General features: G+C 48.0%; 1 protein-coding gene across 3 annotated transcripts in view; it reads right to left on the bottom strand.

Annotated features, from left to right (window-relative positions):
• Positions 1–3323: 3323 nt before the first annotated feature.
• The window catches only part of HSF2BP (heat shock transcription factor 2 binding protein), a 94008-nt gene continuing 78067 nt past the window's right edge, over positions 3324–19264 (bottom strand). For all 3 annotated transcript variants that reach the window (XR_008468143.1, XR_008468145.1, XR_008468144.1), the window contains one exon: positions 3324–3505. The gene's annotated coding sequence lies outside the window, so the exon portion shown is untranslated. The remainder of the gene's footprint in view (positions 3506–19264) is intronic.

The raw sequence follows: 19264 nt of genomic DNA, 5'->3' as shown, positions 1-19264 counted from the left end.
CAACATTGCCTAAAGCGGCATTTATCTTTGGGGCTATCTATCAGATTCCTTTCTAAGTTTGTTACGTGCGTGTTCCTCACTGTTTACGCCCTACATGGTTAAAGGGAATCTTTGTTGTTTCTCCACAGGTTACAGCAAGGTCAGGACTGAGCACTGTACATCCTTTCGTTTCCTAAATATCGGACACTTAATCCCAAAGGCTCTGTCACGGAGGTGGAAATGCACCTACAAGGATACCTTCTCTCCACTCTGCCCAAAAGGTTGCCTCTGCACGCAAAACCCGGCAGCTGCATGGGAAGCCTTCTCTGGAAGCCTGCCCTGAGGTCTGCAGCGTAAGGATGAGTTTATGTAGGATTTCAGGCAGTTTCTTCCTGCTTTAGGTTTACGTTTAAAGCTTGGCGAGAAGGGATTTATCCTTGCGTTGACCTATCCCAGGGACTTTTGAGACAGGCAAAGCAAATCAGACCCTGGAGTGACCTGGGTGGTGGTCCCAGCTCTGGCCAGGGGCTGCACAAGGTGTCCTTGTCAACTCACAGCCCAGCTCCGGTTCCCCAAGGTGTCTCTTTTGCTGGACATTTTAAGAACAACCACACAGTACTTACACACAATTAATCTGCAGCCCATTAAAACTGGAAGGCAAATCTCCGCTGCCTTTGGCTTATCAGTGGAGGATAAGCATTGGCTTACCTAAGATGGCGGAAGGAGGTGTTATGATTTAGACATTCAATAGTTTCTTCGCTCTGGCCTGTCAGACAAAAATTAGGGCCTTGGTAAACAACATCAACCATTTCTAGTGCATTACAGGTGTTTGCGTGCCAAGGAGGCTACGCCTCCCTTCCCTCCACTGCCCCCAGGAGGAAGGTCCGAGTGCTATGTGGTGTCACAGCAGTAGCAGTAAGGTGTCTTAGGAGACAAGTCCCTGTCTGCTGTTGCTGTTTGAGAGGGACAGGCTTAGTAAGCAAAGCCCTAGCCAGCCTGGGAAAGCACTTGGCAAAGATGGAGCAAGCCTGCCCTTTACGCCAGCACATACAGAGATGTCCTCTGCCACTGACAGGCAGAAAACCAAAGAACTGAGCAGGACAAGTGGTAGCTCCCTTCTTTAATGCCCTGATGGGAATTACTCGCACAGAGAAAAACCATTTGATGTTGAACACCACCCCAAGCCTCTTAACCATGACACAAATGCACGGAGAACCCCTTCTGCAAGGATACCTCTGCACGTGCCCCACTCACCATTCAAAACTCAGGCTACAATGAATTGTCAGGATGGGGAAACTGAGTCTAGATTTTGGGACAAAAGTTACACTTATGATCCTCCAGTTGAGGAGACAGAGGAATAACAAGTGTCAACAAAAGATCTGAAGAAACAAATTAAGAGGGAACACCATGCATGGTCAAAAGCCTGTGTGTTCCTCAGCTCTCAGAGCTTCTTCACCTCCTTGAGGGAGTGCAAGAACTTGATTGATTCCTTCGACTGCAGAAGAGGCGGCGACGGGGGATCACTATTAATACCTCCGGCTCCAATCTGTGGGCAGTCGTGGTTTGCGTCTCATGAATTTCGGTAGGAGTCTGACAGAAACAGAAGGCTCCTTTGCTGTTTATGGCCCATGAACAGCTGTTTGAGGGGAGAAACATCTCTGCAGTGGATGAGTCTGCCGTAAAAAGTCATGCCAGATTTTTGGGAATTTCTGGCGGTTGAATCCCTTCTATACCACAGCTGTCCGAGCAAGGCTGAGTACAAACACACACCCCTCTATCTCCGACAGATGCCTGTAAATCTGATAGAGAAGGGAAAATTAACACCAGGCTAACTTAATTAACTTTAATGAAGTTACTTTTTCTGATTTACACCTGTGCACCTAGGAGACGAATCAAGACGTGTACACTGAATCTCTTTTACCACGTCATGGTTTTGTAACTCTAGAGAAGATTAATGAATACACACTAAACCAGGGACAAATGTCTGTGAAGAACTTCATGGATAAATGGTTAAATTCTGGGCTGTTTTACAGCGGTGTAAGTCAAGAGAGACAGCATTACCATTGGCAGCACCTCTCCAGCGGAGATCTGCTGGTCTGACACACGTTTCATACTCGCACCAAGGTAAGCATGAGCAAAAAATGGCCAGCACCACTGACCAAGCAGCGAATGAGCTCGGACATCGCTGCTCCGTACCCACTCACGGAGGATAACAATTCCAGCAATTCCATTTATTCACTCCTGTGCAGTAGGCTCCAAAATCTTGTAAGAGCTGGTGAAATCTGGCAATGGGCAGTTAAGAGGCACCAACAAAATGGGGCGACTTCTGTTTTGCATTTAACAATTAGGAGAACTATTAATCCACGCATGTCGTGGGGAGGAACAGCAGCCTTTCTCCTACATGAACAGTCTCACAGGGTTTTTCTCAGCCCTTTAAAATGTGTATATGCATGCTGATGTGCCTATGTGGGTGTGTAATCGTGCCTCCGTGCAGAGTGGGACACACAGTGAGACACGTCTTCGTTGAAGACAGGGTCACTTACGAAGGGGTTGGGTTTTTTTTTTAATCTTTCCCTGACCGCAGCAAACATTTAAGGGCTGTGAGAACTTCCTTTGCTACTTGTGTGCCTGGTGAGGACACGCTTCTGAAATAACAACCGCAAGGGAGAATTGCCCCCGCGCTCCTTCCTCCTGCCCCGCCGGGGCAGCCTCTGCTGTGGCACCTCTTGGTAACTGGCTTTTTGGCTACTTCATCCCCCAGGAAAGCCTAGCCAGCGTTTTACTGCAAAGCCCTGCCTGTGCCTGTGGGTGCACAGAGGACTTCTTTCTGATGGGAACTCGGAGTAAGATGGGTGCAAAAGCTGCACAGCCACGTGCTCAGGGCTCGTAGGAAGGAGAGGGATGGGAATCAATAAACAGAACGGGAGGATGAATGCACATGTCCACGCGCCCTGGAAATCCCCAGGCTGCCAGTACAGCCTGCCTAAGGAAGAGTTAAAAGCAGAGCTCTGGAAAGTTTGGCCAGATGACTTCCTGATGGAGTTTATACAAGTATAGTGTGCGCAAGGACGTATGTGCCTACGTGCCACTTCTCCCGAAGCAGCCTGAGCTGAGCAGAGGGAGGAGAAAAAAGAATAAAAACATCACAGATGGGTCCAGGCTGAAAACAGGCATCTGATGAATGTGCAGGGTCATCACACCCCTCTCGTTACAAACCCGCCAGACAAATCTGTGTGATGCCTCCTCTGCTATGTAGCCCTGTTGCCACAGAGCAAGAGCACAAAAGGCAGAGGTGGGGGAGAGGCAGGGCAGGGGAGAGGCAGAAGAGGACATTTGCAGGAGGAATTTGCAGTATCCCAAACCAGCTGCCAGTCGTTCAGCTCTCAGTACATCACCAGCAGCCAGGGAGGTAATGCAGTCATCTGCAGTCACTGGGATGCCAGGGTGATGCAGGGGTGATGCAGAGGTGATGTCAGTGTGATGTCGGAGGTTCCAGGGCGGTACCAGGGTGATGTCAGGGTGATGCCTGTAGGTGCAGCCAGGAGATGTGATGTAAGTACATACACACAGGTTAGTGTCCTAAGACCTAGCCTGGATAAAAGTATCAGTGAAACACCAACACAAGGTTGTTAGCATGGATTGTACAAACTTGTGCAGGACATTGGCACTCAAACTGTCCCCTCTTCGCTGCTAGCTGTGCGTGTGCTCTGTAGATGGCAAACCCTCGATTTCCTTAATAGACTAATATGCATGTCCTACTGCAGAGCTGTGATAGCCAGAGCTGCTAACCATGAGAGAAATGGTCTTGCATAAGCACAGGAACTCTGTTCTCACTACCCTGATTGCTTCGAGGGAAGAATTTGCAGGGATGAATAAGGATGGTATTGGTCTTCTTGTAGCTACCCTGCCCCCCCTTCAGCCTGGGCTGTACCCAGTACTCTCTGTAGCAGCTAGAATTAGCTATTGTGGCCAAGTGGACATTAGTTTGTGCAGTGATTTACAACAGACTTATCTCCTGGCTCCTTACTCCAACTTTGGTTTAAACTTAACACTTCAATATTGCAGCTATATGCTAAGACATCTCAGCACATATATGAATAGGGGAGCACAGAGCTGGCACGGGACCAAGGCAACGCTTGAGATTATCAGCCTTAACTGCTTTGAGACTGTGAGCCTTTACTGCCATGTGCTGAGAAGGAGCCCTCGCTGGCCTCCCAAAAGAGAGGAGTGGGGGCAAGGGCTTAGGGACAAACTGAGGACTGTGTGCAGTGGCCCCTGACTGATAGACTGGCCTGCTCTAGGCAGGTCAGTAAGAAGGCAAACTCCATATTACTCACATTTAGCAGTAGATCAACCTTACTCTTAATTACGTCATTTCTCTAGAGCGCATTTGCCGCCGCCTCCTCCTTCAGAGCCGGGTAAGAGGGCACCGTCTATGAAAGGATTAAGCATCAGTCCCTTTAGGGATGCTTAGTCAGTGAACCCGTGCTTCTCATTACATACTTGCAACCTGCTGTCATTTGATAATCTTGTGGAAGGGTTTACAAGTTTGTGCTGTCTCAGAAATTTCTGCTTGTTCATTGCAGCTGTACTCAGAGGGGATGCTCTGTGCACAGTAAGTCTCTCAGTGAGACCATGGCTAATTGCATCAGGAGGTCAAAAGGAAGATCTCCTAAAGCGCCACCGTTGCAAACCCCGGCCGCCCGCATTCCCAGAGTCAAGCCAGGTTGCTTACAGATCCATCATTAGTGCCAATAACTAAAAAGCTGCAGATAGAATTTACACAATGTGAAGCAAAAAAAAACCAAAAACAAACCACCACAATTCTTTTCCTGATAGTTGTGCTGACTTTGGAAAGTAAGACACGTAAATAGTAGAAATTGGTCATCTAATTAGAATGAGCATTTTATGAATTGATTTCTTTTAGATCAGAATGCTAACACTGCTTCCTATTATTTGACTGCCTGGTTTCCAAAAGTCATGTTATTTTGTTCAACTGGCCCCTACCCCATTTTTTTGTATTGAGCTCACAAACTTATCTTTGACTGGAGCAATTTCAAATCCTAAATTCTGGTGCGCAATCCTCTGGAAGGCAGTTTTGAATTTTGACTTATTCGGTCCCTTTTCTAGATATTCCCATTTTTACATTTCTGTCAAAGACCTCTGTCATTTCCATCTTGTTTCTCTAATGCCCAAAGCAAAAGAAACCTCTTGTATTACAGTCCGAAGTGCAGATAGGGGAATTATGCAGTGCAGGTAGGGAAGATATGTTACATTTTGCACCGGTAGCAAGACATCTGCTGAAGATGAGAAGCCAGGGAGTTGATTGTTGCAGCAGCAGATTTAGAGCTGATTTTCCACCTCTTTGCATTTCACCCTCTCTACAGACTAGCATAGACTCGAGCCAGGATGATTAGGATTAGGATGAAATGAGACAGTGGAAAAGAAGTGATTTCATCTTAACGCAGGCATTTCACGCTGGGTTGTCTCCCGCTTGAGCTGATGTGTTAAAGCACAGAGCTGTTTACCTGTGTGGGGTAAACTTAATTTCCACTGGGTACACAGCCTGCATTGCACCGTAACCAGAAGTGTCCCTGCTCCTGGATCTCTGCCTGAAGCACAGTCGGAGAGCACAGAGCGTGGTTCAGATTCCCTACCTGAATGACAGACGTCTAATGCCAACCACTACAGTGGTTTCCCTGTTTGGGTGGGAAGGACGGGCAGCATCAAACAATGGGCGGATTCATACCAGATTTACTCCGAAACCAAAGAATCAAATCCATCTTTCCTGAGAAACAAGCTCTCTTTTCAAAAAGAAGAGTAATTTAAGGTCAAGTACTTTCATCCCAAGCAACATAAAATGAAGAATAGCAAAATTTAGTTGGCATCCTGTGTGGTTTACCAGCAGTCCCTCAGTTCGGGGGGAGGAATGCAACGTCCCCGCCTGCACAATGCAAAGGCCAGCAAGCCCTGTCGCAACACCACGTGGCAGCAGAATGACATCAGGTCACATTACATGGGAGCATGCCACGCAGAACAGGTCATACCCTGGGCTCTAACCCAGCCTGCCCCACTTGGAAAGTGGGTTTTTGTACCCGACACTGGCTGACCTGTTCTGGAAAAGGCCTGCTCAGCCTCAGCTTCCCGCAGGGCTGCAGACAGATGTCACCCGAGCCCCTGACAGCAGCTGATCCCTGGCAGAGGAGCTCTGAGCAGGTGGTAGGAAAAACTAAGGGAGTGGAAAGGGAGGGCTTGTTTCTTAGAAAGAGAAGAGGAACTGGTCACCCTGGGTCTGGCCAGCTGGTACAGGGTGTTTCACAAACACTGGACCTACATGAACTGAAGTGGTGCCGAGAGCTGCCCAGAAATGAGCTCGACCCTCTTAGGACAACCGCAGCTGACAGCCTCCCTTGCAAGTCAACTTCTCCCTCTCTTTCTTTCTTTTGGGATATTTCCTGAGCCACTGCAAGCTAAACATAGACCCACAGGGGCTGGCAGATACCAGCAATGTCTGGAAATGCCCCCATGAACATAATGTGTCCTCCCCACCTGATACAAATTGCCATGTGTCACCATGTTATAAAGCAGCGAGCTATGCCCTTGCAGGCACCAGTTCTCCGTGAGATGGCTCCATGCCCCTCGCCCATCTGTTAAGCCCTTTGCAGCAGCAGTGAGCCTGGTTTCTGCCCAGCCCCATGAACCCCTGGGGAATGGTGGGCAATGTGGTCCCCAAAGCACGGCTGCAGGGCACAGGCCAGCACTGCTGACCCAGAATGGTGTCGCACAGCCTTGAAGTGAAAACCAACTTTCTCCGGCAGGAAGCGTGCTTGATTTTGCACGAGATATCCAGGCACCCTCCGGCACATGTGGCAGCGACTGCCGCTGGGAGCTGAGCCAGTGTCCCCTGCTGATGCCACACTGTGCCTTGCCCTCCCACCCACCCGCTCATTGGGTGCCTCTGCCCTGCCTAATTTGTTAGTTTTGTACTACCGGAGTTTTACTAAGGGATTCCATCCAAGCCAGGCTCTGGCTTACCCCCATCTATTAAAATGCCTACCAGTTTGTATGCTTGTAGACCCGATGGTTTTGCCGCTGCAGCAGGCTGGAAAGGGAAGCACATCCTAAATTCCCCTACTTTTTGGGTCATAACAGGGCTCATGTAGCTAGCAAAGAGGTCTGGTACACCCAAGGAGTGATGTGGTTCAGCGCTCAAGCTGTAACACTCAAAGCCTGGCTTTGGGGCAGGTAAAGGAAATGTAGCCACTAAACCACTCGCTCTCCCCATCTTTAAAAATGCCCCGTAGCTTGCTTCCCCGCACAAGGTGCAACACAGTCACTTGCATCTGTTAGTCAGTGAGACAGAGAGGGAAGGCACTTGAGCTTCTCACAAGGGCACGTTTCTCACCCATTTGGCACCCGTGCAAAGGGTGATGCCCTGGCAGAGTGCCAGGCTCAGTGACCAAGCCATCAAGGGGACACACTGTCAGGTCCTGGGACCCTAAAATGACATATCAGCTATATATGGGCCACGCAATCTACCTTCTGCTTTCACACACAAGCACCTTCCACATCCCCTTTCATCCTTCCTCATGCAACTGCTGTACAGAATAGCACCTGCACCCCAGCGTCCCAAATACATCTGCCTTCCCCATACTGGACATTTAGGTTTAGGCTGATCGAGCTGGCCTGCAGATGAAGTCCTGGCTCTAGTGAAGTCAATGGCAGTATTACCACTGGGGGTGGTTCAGCCTGGAGAAGAGAAGGCTCCAGGGAGACCTTATAGCGGCCTCCCAGTACCTGAAGGGGGCCTACAGGAGAGATGGGGAGGGGCTGTTTGCAAGGGCATGTAGCGAGAGGATGAGGGGTGATGGTTTAAAACTAGAGCAGGGTAGGTTTAGATTGGACATTAGGATGAAGTTCTTTACAATGAGGGTGGTGAGACACTGGAACAGGTTGCCCAGCGAGGTGGTGGAGGCCCCATCCCTGGAGACGTTCAAGGCCAGGCTTGATGAGGCTCTGAGCAACCTGATCTGGTTGAAGATGTCCCTGCTTACTGCAGGGGGGTTGGACTAGATGACCTTTAAACATCCCTTCCAACCCAACACATTCTATGATTTTATGACTCTGTGATTACCTTCGGTTTCAGTGAGGAATTAATTTTGCCCTATATGGAGATGACTTGCTGTTTGGCAGTGACCCTGCAGGACATCAGTCAGAGTCCACATCCGTTCTTGTCCCCATCCGGCTCTGACAAGCAACTTTTCATGCCTCAGTTTCCCACTCTGTATCTAAAAGGAAGCCCAAGTTGAAAATGCACCTTCCCTTTCCTTATGAAGTTCTTTGATACAGAGATCTAAAATACAACATAAGAGGTAACGTTGACCTTCACTTTCCTTTACTGTGTCCAGACCTATTTAGTGCCTATTTATGGCAATCTGGTCATTAGCACTATAAGAACAAATTCAGCACAAAGAAAGCTTTAAACCACTGAAGTGGGGTGTGCCGGGCTGTCAGAACTGCTATTGTACAATACTTTCCTCCTTGTCCTATCAAAAGACAAAAGCTACATTTGATGATTGAAGACACAGGAACCAGAATAGCAACAGGAGCTCCTCCTGCAAAAAAGGAATTCCGTATTTCCTAAACCCCACATTTCTCCTTTCCTTCAGGCTGCTTGGTCCCCTTGGACCTCTCCACAAGGGGATCAGAGGAGGACTCTTCCCCCGGCTTACAGTTGAACTCTTGCAGCCCCTCAAGTCAGTCCTGGGCTAAGCTATTCCAGCAGTGTCAGACGAGCTTGTCATGTGTACATTTTTTTGTCGCTCTGTTTTCAGATAAACAACAGAGCAGGCAGCTGATGTGTGATGCGGACAGTCTGTGTCAGGCAGGGAGCTGCTGCCACTTGCTGGCATCCTCTCATGTACAAGTGAAAAGGTTTTTCTTTCTGCATTTCTTCCCATGGAAGGTTTTGAGGGTGCAAGCACATTGACAGGAGGTGATGCACCTCCTGCTGAGCCTGGAGGAATTTTTCATTTATGGTTTCAGGTTCCCTCATAGCTCTTTTAGCACCCACGGGCCTTACAATTGCACATTGCCTTTTATTTTCTCTCTGTCCCTCTTCCTGGAGCAGGGCTTCTCAGTTTTAGATCTAGAGCCAGGGGAAGACCAGATGCCTTTGCGACACCAAAACTCAAAGACAATGAGAATACCTGAGTCAACCAGATCTTTCATGACACTCCCTCTGAACTAAAATCAGGCTGGAAGGGGATATTAATGTTCAGATGTGAACAACGGTGAGATTGTCTCAGAGAGAATAGAACACGAAGGATCCTATTGTGAAAACGTCATGTCCTGGTGGGTTTAAAGAAACAAACTGTGGTAGCAGCTTGATATCCCTTGAAAACACATGCACGGGTACTCACTATATATATATATTGTCGCTACATCATCTCTTGTCTTTCATTCAATTCCATTTCAAAATGCCCATCTGGCCTACATTGCCAGCAACGTAGCAAACTAACTCCAGTCTTGATCAGTCATAGGGACGTACCCACAACTCTGCGTAAACGGCGCTGTGGCAGACATGGGTTAAGTAATATTTTCCAGATTGGATATGATGGAAATGAAAATCCATACCATCCTCAAAGAGGCACTAGGTTGGGCGAGTGGATGCAGCAAGGAGGGAAATACAAAAATGCAAAATAAGACTGGAACTTACAGAACGAGCACTTTACTTCAGGCGTCAGAGCCTGTGGATGCTTAGAGGATGCTGGCTGAACAGACCTCTTCTGGCACCCACTGTTCCTGGGAGAAGAGACTTAGAGATATTTAGCGGTGTCCTGGTTTGAGGTAAAACAGAACCAATTTTCTGTTCAGTAATTTTACTTTTCAGTTAAGCTGCTTCTATAACTGAACTCTCTGAAATTAATGGCTTACTTTTCAGACAGTGTCGGCTTCTAGAAGAGGTAAGGTCTGATGTTTTTAATTAATACCAAGGGATGGTATGCAGCGAGGCTCCTGCATATACTTATTGCTGTAACACCCAAGGTCACCTAACTTTATTATATGCCCCATTGGAGGGTCAGAAGTGGAAAAGCGCAGAGGGGTCGCACCTGTGGGGAGGAGCAGACAGGAAAGGTGACCCACAACTGACCCACGGGGTATTCCATCCCATCTGCACCATGCTCAGTATAAAAGCTGAGGGATCCAAGGGATCAGCCTCTTTTCTTCAATGGCCAGCATCTGAGGAGAACTCTGTCTGTTCATCTGCCTTTGATCCTGATCCGTGCATTCCTGAAACCAGTTCCTGAATCCAGTTCCCATTCATTGCTGAGTCCATTCTGGAATTTTCCCAGTGCCTGCTGGTGATGTGATTGTCATCCTGGGAGCTCAATATTGGTTTTGTATATATTGTATGTATTTCATTATTTTCTTTTTTGATACTATTGCCTTTTCTTTTTATTGTTTTATTGTTAATATTTCATTAAAGTAGTTTAGTTTCTTTTAAACTCATATGGCTTTTTCTCTCTCATCCTTCTCTCCCTGAAGGGAGAGGTTGGGGAGAGCATCTGTTGTTCATTTCAGTGGCCAGTCCAGCCCAAACCATAACATGTGGTTAACACAAATAAACTGTAAGGAGGGGATTCATTCCTCCCAGAAAGTGCTCCACAAAACAACTGGGGAACACCATTCTGCCCAGGAGGTGAAACTACACTGTGGATCATGTAAACGCAAGGAGTACTCATCCTGAGAAAGTCCCGTTTGTTTGTTGACCGTCAGTTTAGCTGGAGATTAAAGCTTAATTAATGTAGTCCAGTTATGCTTTCTAGGTTAAATTCTCAACACACAGATAAAGATTATTACAGAAAGTCACAGGCTTACTCCAGCAGAAGTCAAGGGAAGAGAGAGCATTTTAACTAACTCAAAGAGGCCTTTTTGCAAAACAAACCTTATTAGCGAGTTGTTATCTGGTCCACGCTTACAGCCTCCTTTGCTTGACAGACCAAGAGTATCACCCTGGGAAAAGCCCCAGAAACAATCTGTCAAGCATGCCCTTTTATGACCCCAAATATCTATTTTCTACGTTCATTTTCAAATATTCTGCAATGTGTTGGATTTGGCCTTTTATCATTGGGAAAATATAAATTCGTTTCCATGTATGTTCACAGAATCACAGTGACTTTGCAAATGTCTTATCATAAACCTTCAGGGTCACGGTGACCTATAAGCAGGTATTAACAGCAGCCTCGTTCACTAAAATCTTACCAAAACCTCGCTAGCTTCCAAGTGGATTCTGACCAAACAAATTAACACATCGTGAGCGCTTCTTGTCTTCCACCCAATTTACAAACACAATGCCATTTTCTGGATCAAAGCAGATGATTCCTCTTATGCTGATCAACCGAGTTCCCAATGAACCCAGAGCCCAATTCTTTCCAAAGCCTTTTTAGCAGCCAAATTCTTGCCTGGTTATACCACTACAGCCGCCCAAAACTTTTGTATGGTCAAGCGGCAGCCAAACGGAGAAGGAATGGGCTGAAACCAGGATGGTGACCAAGGGAGGAAATCATACTAAGCAGTAGGGATGACTGCCTCGAGCTCCCCAAAACACCTCTGGAAATAGGACTAAATAACAGAAAAGTACCTTTAAGTTTGAAATACCCCAAGATTATGAAGCAAAGTAGGCAACACAAGGGAGAGGAAGGGAGCTAGGCATAACCAAAGGCAGAAGCAGCTTGTTGGCCCTTCCCCAGAGAAGGCAAAGCTTTCAACCTAGGGCTAAGGATAGCGAGGGGAAATGCATCAGGAAGAAGGTGAGCAAAAGGAGAGGCTGGGGTCAGCTGACGCACAGGGCCCAGAGCTACGGCCACAACATCAGTGGGAGCAAGGCTAAAATGACATTAAATCTGCAGAAGCATCACCAAAATAGCATCCCCCTGGCTGAAACACCGTGAGTCCAAGGGTCAGCTACAAGCCAGCTACTGCAACCGAGTCAGGCAGTTCCCAGGGGGCACATGTTCCGGCACATCCAGGAGACCTAACATTGGCTATGCCTCCTGTTATCGCACCCAGCACTATGTCAAGCCGTCCAGTGGGTCTGCAGCACCTTTCAGTGGGACAAGAGGGTCACTGGAAGAGCATGGCTCATGGGTGTGAGCCAGGGGGCATGAGTTAGTACCTGGTGAACTACCCCTGCTCTAACTCTGCTGCATTTATATCTGAGAAGCCAAGCGCATCCCTCCCAGCACAGGGAGGACATGTCTCCCAAGGAGAAGGAGCAGATGAGAAGAGGAAAGCATTTGAAGTGGCCCAATGACCTAAGGTGGTTGTCTGTGCTGTCTGTGGAGCTGGCCAAGGGAGCAGAAAGGGCAAATGGGAAGAAATAATGATTAGTTAAAACGTTTGCATTACATGTGGAAGAGAAGAAAACGGAAAGGGGGATAAATTATAACATGCTAGTATTGCAGATAGTAATTTCCATTTCTCCCACATAAGATGTATACCTTTCTGCCCCTTTTCCTGTGGAAAAAAAACTGCTCTCTCCAATCCCCCTCCGCCCCCCGACATTAATAACTTTTGAACTTGTTGGCCAATTTTTATTAAATTTACTGAGATGCAATGATATATCAAAGATGAGTTTAGTCCCATAAGAGTTGCCCTGGCCAGGCAGAGAAAAGAATTTATCCTGTTTGGCCTTGAGAGACCAGTATAAACTCACTGTTTACCAAGCAACAGAGAATCCATGTGTGCACGTGGCCCTGCAGGGGTGCGGAAGAAAGAGGCAGAGAGGTGTCCGAACACCAGGAACAACTCTGGCCAAGCTCATATGGTCTTAGACATTGAGGCCAACCGAGGACTGGACACATGGTCTTGCTGGTAATGTGTCTGGGAGACGTACTACTTGCAGTGGCCCAAAACAAGCTCTCCTTTTGCTTGCGTGTGCATCACAGCTTTCAAATGGTGCCCTCAGGTAGGGTTGGTGCTCATGCTAAGGTTGGGGGAGCACTGCCCTAACCCCTAACCACCCACCGGTAGGCACCTGCTTGCCCTTTCTACCCAGGAGCAGAGCCCTTTCCTGCCTCTGAAACACAAGCATGAAACTCCCACCTACAGGCGAGTGGGAGGCCATTTGACACAGATGCCCTCCTCCTGATTTTTGGTGGAATACAGGTAGGCAGTGCTAAAAATCAACCTGCATAAACCACCAGAATAGGAACGGAAAGCGTAACAGAATGATCATATGCCTGGTAGCAGGCCAAATGCTGACAGTGAAGAAGCTTATACAGGCTTGTTAACCTACTAAAATAGCATAACTCTTTCCCCACCAGCACATTCATATATGACTTCTGCCATAACAGGTCAGTAAAGATTTATTTATCAGGTCTGCAGCACAAAGGGGAGGAAATGCTAGCTGGAGCTGCTGGGAGACTGGAGAAAAATGGGGTAAACAGCAGCAAACTGTGGTGCTGGTGGTGAGTGTAAGTGCTTCGGTGCTTTTCGTCTTGCTGAAACCTCTGACGGTGGCTATAAATCTTTTGCTGCCACTTGCAGTGGGTATTTACTAATTACAGCATCAGCACGTCTTGTACCCATCCATGGGTCCTCGGGATAGCCTAGCAAAGGAGCAGAAATAGTTTTGCAAAGAATGCAGGTTCAAGGAATGAATGTCTCAGCACTGGTTTCTCCACTGCTCTGGCAGCAGCCCTGGGAAACTAAGGATCACAATACAGAGAACAAGGATGTTAATTCTGCCTAAATAACAGACTGCGTTTCCTCTACCCGGCTGTTCTGGGGAGCTAATTACACAGATTCCCAAATCAAAGAAATATAAAACAGTCTGCAAATGATTGCAATGTTGATGTGTTGGCAGTCCAAACCATGACATATGGTCCTTCAGTATGCCATCCCAGAGAACAGGCTCACGAGCAACGCTCGTTACGCAAAATAATGTCGTAAATAACAGAAAGAGGCTGATTTTAGAAATGTACTTGAGGTGGCCTCCCTGCTTAGCCCCATAAGAAGACAGTGTTTCAGAGAGCTGCTGCCAGCCTGGTGATAGGTTCCCAACCGTACCTCCCGTGAGGGGGAAGGAAGGTGAATCATATCCAGACAGGATCCCTGCTCAGTCAATACCCACACAAAAACTTTGCTGAAACAGTGCTAAGGTTGCAAAGACCTCAGCACCAAAGCTCACTGACACCGCGCGCATGTGTGTGTGCCACCAGCCCTGTTTCAGGAGCTCCCTACGATGGTGTGCCAGCCGTCACGCTGCTCATCAGTGGGATTTGGACCTCAAAGTTCACCACCTGGACCCTTGGGATGGACTTCATGGAGTAAGGGATGCTGCATGGACCATCTGTAGGCCAGGAGGGGAGAGGGGTGAGACACGAGCACCCCAAGGGCTTTCCCACACCTTCAACCACAGCAGCAGCATGGAGTTTCAGCGATCTGCGGTCCAACTGAGGAGGTGAGCTTCGCTCCTGGTGGCACTGGGCTTGGGTCATTCCCCCAAAGTGAGACCATTCCTCTCTCCTCCTCCTTCACGCTGACCTTGCCCAAGATCTTCTTCTTCCTCCACCCTGGCAGCACCCCACTTCATACCTTTGCAGCCTGACCCACTGCCACCACCCCACCTCAGCCCTTGGTCAGCCCCCGGTTTGTCCTTTATCCTCCATGGGCACCCTGGACTCGAGCAGAAACCCTCAGGACCAGAGCAGCGCTCCTCCCTGGCAAGCACAGAAGTGAATTTCCCTGTGCAAAGGTTAAGGACAGAGCTGATTTATTTTCTCCCTACCCTTGGGGCTACAAAGTTCAGCTGCTCAGTAGCACAGAGCAGCATCGCCACATTGAGCAGCTCGATCATCGAGCATTGAGATCAAGATTTTGGCCCAGAAGACAGGTAACCTGGGCTCCCCTGCCCGCAGCCTCAGCCCACCCTCCTCCTGCCCCACCAGGGCTGCAGGGGGGTAGGGAAAAGGCAAGGGGGAGTGTGACCCATCGCACCGCTCCTCCCTTAAGGCCATCGTTTTGCTGCTTGTAGCCCTGGGCAACAGATTATTTTTATGTGCCCGACACCTGCTCTGGACACAAGTCATTTGCTGTGGAGTTTATTATTCCAGGGAAGGCTAAAGTGGCACAGTGCCGTTGCACTCGTCTGCCTCACTGCACACAGAAATCCCAAACTTGGGTATGCTGAGGGCCCCGAGATTGCCTTCCTCTCACCCTGCCTGCGTTTGGCCTTCAAACGGGCAAATATAACTCTAGCAACGGCATAGAGGAAAGCTCGGAGAGGCCATAGGAGCCTTGTGCCTCTTGGGAAGGAGGCAGCAGATAAACAGGATTAGGGAATTTTGCATAGCTGAACCTGCCAATTTCTGCAAAAAGGAAATGTAGGCAGTGCCTTCAGCCCTGATTCAGAGGAGAAGCCTTTGAAATGCCTGCCAGGCGAAACGTGGTAAAACTGCTTTTCCTCCGTGACAGGCTGCAGTGCAGGGAACAGCCCTCCTCTGTGGAGCCCACTCTGCGCCAGGCGCAGTTGGTGGTGCGTAGCCGGAGGGTGAGAGCCCTGGGAGCCAGGCAAAGGAGGACCGATCCTGCGTCACCGGCTCCAGCCACTGCCGGGATTCAAACAGGGAAGGTCAGCTGCAAGATGTTCTGCTACGCACCAAACCGAAAAATTTCACTGAGGATTGGTCTCCCAGGAAAAACCTTGATTTTTTTCCACCTCTTTTGTTGTTGTTGCTGTTGAAAAGAGCAGACCCAAAAACTAAAATACTTGAAATGGGGTAGGAAGGGGTTGGATGCGGGGTTTTCTTTGGAGAAAGTGTTTGGATTTTTCAGGTGAAAATGGTTAGCTTTCAGTTTTCCATCATGAAGGCAGCTATTCCATGGGGAAATACTGGCGTGCGTCTGCTAGCTCTGACGCCTTGTCTCACGGCAGCAGGCGTATTCTGCAGTGGTTAGAGCTTCGCCCTGTGGGAACGTGATATTAGAGGGACCACCCTAACATCGCGCGTCTCTGCCCTCGGGAGTCTTGCATGCCTGTAATTTGCCTCTGCTCTGGGACAAGGGGAGCCACCAGCGTCTCTTCCCAAAAGCAGAGCCCCCGGCATACTCTCCCCACTCCCGGTCATGGCACCAGAGGACGAACGCTGATTTTCAAGTGAGCTCTCTATGAGGAAGCACACAGAGAAGCCTGGGGGGGCTCTGCTCATTAAACCCGAGGGGAGCACACCGGGAAAAAGGGCAGGAGCACTGTAAAAATAAGTTGCTGCTGTGTAATCAGCTCTGTGGTGGTCCAGCCCAGCGTGTATGGGGTCACTGGATTGCCACGTCGGAAATACTTGGCATCAACACTTTCTGCCCCTCAGGCTTGGCTGGGGATAGTGCCTTGAAAGCACAGAGCCAGGTCTGAGCAATTTAGTGGAGCTGGGGAGAGGGAGAAGATCCTTCTGTGATTCTGTGAAAATCAGAGCAGAAACCACCGCAGCCTAAATGTTCCTCCATGGCAGACCCATAGGGGTGCTCTGACAAGGACCCCCACTGATATGACTGTAGCATCCAGCATTCTGGATGGAGAACAAGCAATTCTTCCCACTGCTCTTCTGCAGAGGCAAAAATCTTCAGCGAAGAGCTGGGGTAGGCACGTGGGGATGGAAACTGGCACGAAACGATGGAGCTGGCCTGGAGCATGGCAAAGCCCAGGGCAGGGTTTTTGATCTCCTGAGTTCCTGGGGTGCTCATGCAGGATTTGGTGGAGTCTCTACAAGTGAGGGGAGCGGGGCAGCCCTCGGGCAGCTGCCAGTGATGGAGCGTGAGCCTGGGGTTCCCCAGCAGGGAGCTCCCGGTCGGAGCAGCTGGTCCCATCTTTGCAAGAAGGCTGAGTCTGCAGGCCCTGCACCTTCAGGGGCAAATCACCCCCCAATACACGTAAACTCAAAATAAAGCTGCACTCCTGGAGTATTTAATTCTAAGTCCAGATCAACTGAAGAAAACTCCAAGCGTTTAGTTCATATATATTTTTAAATTTTTTATTTGCAGGTAGTAATTTAGAAAAGCTTTTTTTCAAGGTTGGTCTGGACAGCCTTTTGTTAAAACTTACTTTTCCCCTGCGCAAGTTGCACCAATCACTGGCGAGTTATATGGGCAAAGAATTAAGTGAGGAATCATATCTGGTTTCCCTGCATCTGATCTGAATTTTCTCTCTTTTGCATTGTATGATATTCTCTCCCTCAGGGTACTCTTGTCCTTGGAAGAGATTTTAGTGTTGCTCTTAAATCCTGTTTGGATGGACTTCCAGCAAGCCTTAGACAGCTGAAAGCTTGGTTGCACAACATGCAAGATAGATAGGACCATTCGGTACGTGGCACATGGAGCAGGCATGGGGAGAAGCTGCTTCTTCAGACAAGGTCGCACGTGTAGTGCGCAGGTTTCCAAAGCCGTCCACCCCTTCCCTTCTCTCCTGGGCCTGGGAGGCTGCAGGTAACCTGCTTTGTTGGTCCACTCCACAGAGCCCCATGTCCACATTGCCCACCTTCATGGCCCAGCCACCTCAGCGTGTTCAGACGGGCCCTGTTGGCTCTCAAGAGCCAGCAAGCAAAATGACAAATCAGCAGAGGTTGGCAGCACCCAGAGCCAATGCCCAGGGCTGGGGGGAGGAAGATGGAAGACCTGGGGGGGAGGAAGGGATGGTGGCCCCGACAATGCAGTTTGATGACATGCCTATGGAGATCCTGGAAGGAGCCGAGCTCACTAGGAGGCCAAGGAATGACCATGCTGCTCAGCAAGCTGAGCTGTGCTGTGCTGTCCCGAACACTGATGTAGTTGGATGCTAAATGTTCATAAACATTGGACCTGAATCTTTACCCACAATCAAGTCCTGAGAAGAAACTCAACTCCGTCTCCGAGTCTTTATCTCTCGAGTAGAATGGATAGCAACTTACATCTATGCAGAGATTGCCTAGGACATTAGAAACAGGCAAGAGAAGCTGTAAGTAAAGAAAAATCGTCAAAGAAAAGTTAAAAAAATATAAAATATCTCCCTGCAGTCCAAAGTAATAACTCAGCTGCTATAAAAGGTGAAATTAAACAGGTCAATCCATAGAGCTGTGCCATTTTATGCCAGATATAGGAGCTAGCTTCCCATCTGCTAGGCTACTTCATCATTTGCTTTTCCAAGAATCCATCTCTCCGCTAGTAATGATATCAAATAAATCTCCACTAAAATGTAAAAATGTTTATGATTATACTTACTGACCCATTCCTTCATTAAATGAGGACAATAGGATGATGCCCTGATATTTGCTAATGGGTTACTCCCATCTAACCTTTTCTTGTTCATCCAGATCATCTGTTTTCATTTCATCATACAATAGCTGCCAATAAAATTAAGTCAATTAAATTAAAGGTCTATTATGTTCTTTGAAATCAGGCTGGGACCTTTTTTGTTTCCTCAGTCAATGCTCTGAGAAGATTTTTGATAGGGCAGCTGGGAAATCTGGAGCAGATTCTCATCTGCTGTAAATTGGTTTAGCTTTTCTGAAATCAATAGAGTGGCATCAGCTTACCCCAGTTGAGGGCCTGAACCCTGATGTATATGAACAAGCCTCAAGCCCGTCTTTGCGCCAAAATTTAGATCTGGAATTACTCCCTCACGCGATCTCAAAGACCTTCTCTACTTATCGAAGTGTTAACCATTACCTATAACATAAATTCTGTAGTTAGGCATAGCATTAGCAGCCAGGTATACGGTGCAGTTACAGCATGATCTCTTCCCTATGGAAATAACCCTATTCCAGTATAAAAATGACCTTTTAGATTTAACTTTAAATGTGAACTATTCCCAAGAGGCATAAGTGAAATCAATAAAAGACTCAAATGTCACATAGTAGTGTCTGCATGAAGCTGCCTGCTTTGCTTTTCTGATATAAATCATTTTACTGCATTTTTTTCCCAGTGTAGACAAGACCTTGATATCTCATTCAGTGAATATTTAAATAAAAAGGCAAACAGAGGAGGAATGTTCTACATCCTAACAAAATCCTAAGCTCTAGCCTTGGAATGCCATTCAAGTGTCTTAAGAACTAGTAGTGGATATTACAACTATAGATGGTCTTAATTTGCGGACAACCCATTCACTTTACAACATCTTTGAGAGTGACTTCTCACTTCTGGGCCAGGCTTCCAGTAAATTGCTGCTTCTTAGAAAACGCCATTTTGCTATTTGAACCTTAGTGAAAAGGCTAAGGCTAATAAGGCAGGGTGCCCATAGTTTATTCCCCTGCCT

Source organism: Rissa tridactyla, chromosome 1, assembly GCF_028500815.1.
Source record: "Rissa tridactyla isolate bRisTri1 chromosome 1, bRisTri1.patW.cur.20221130, whole genome shotgun sequence".
Taxonomy (NCBI): Eukaryota; Metazoa; Chordata; class Aves; order Charadriiformes; family Laridae; genus Rissa; species Rissa tridactyla.
The sequence above is the reverse complement of the archived record's forward strand: the minus strand, read 5'-3'. Positions and strand labels throughout refer to the sequence as shown.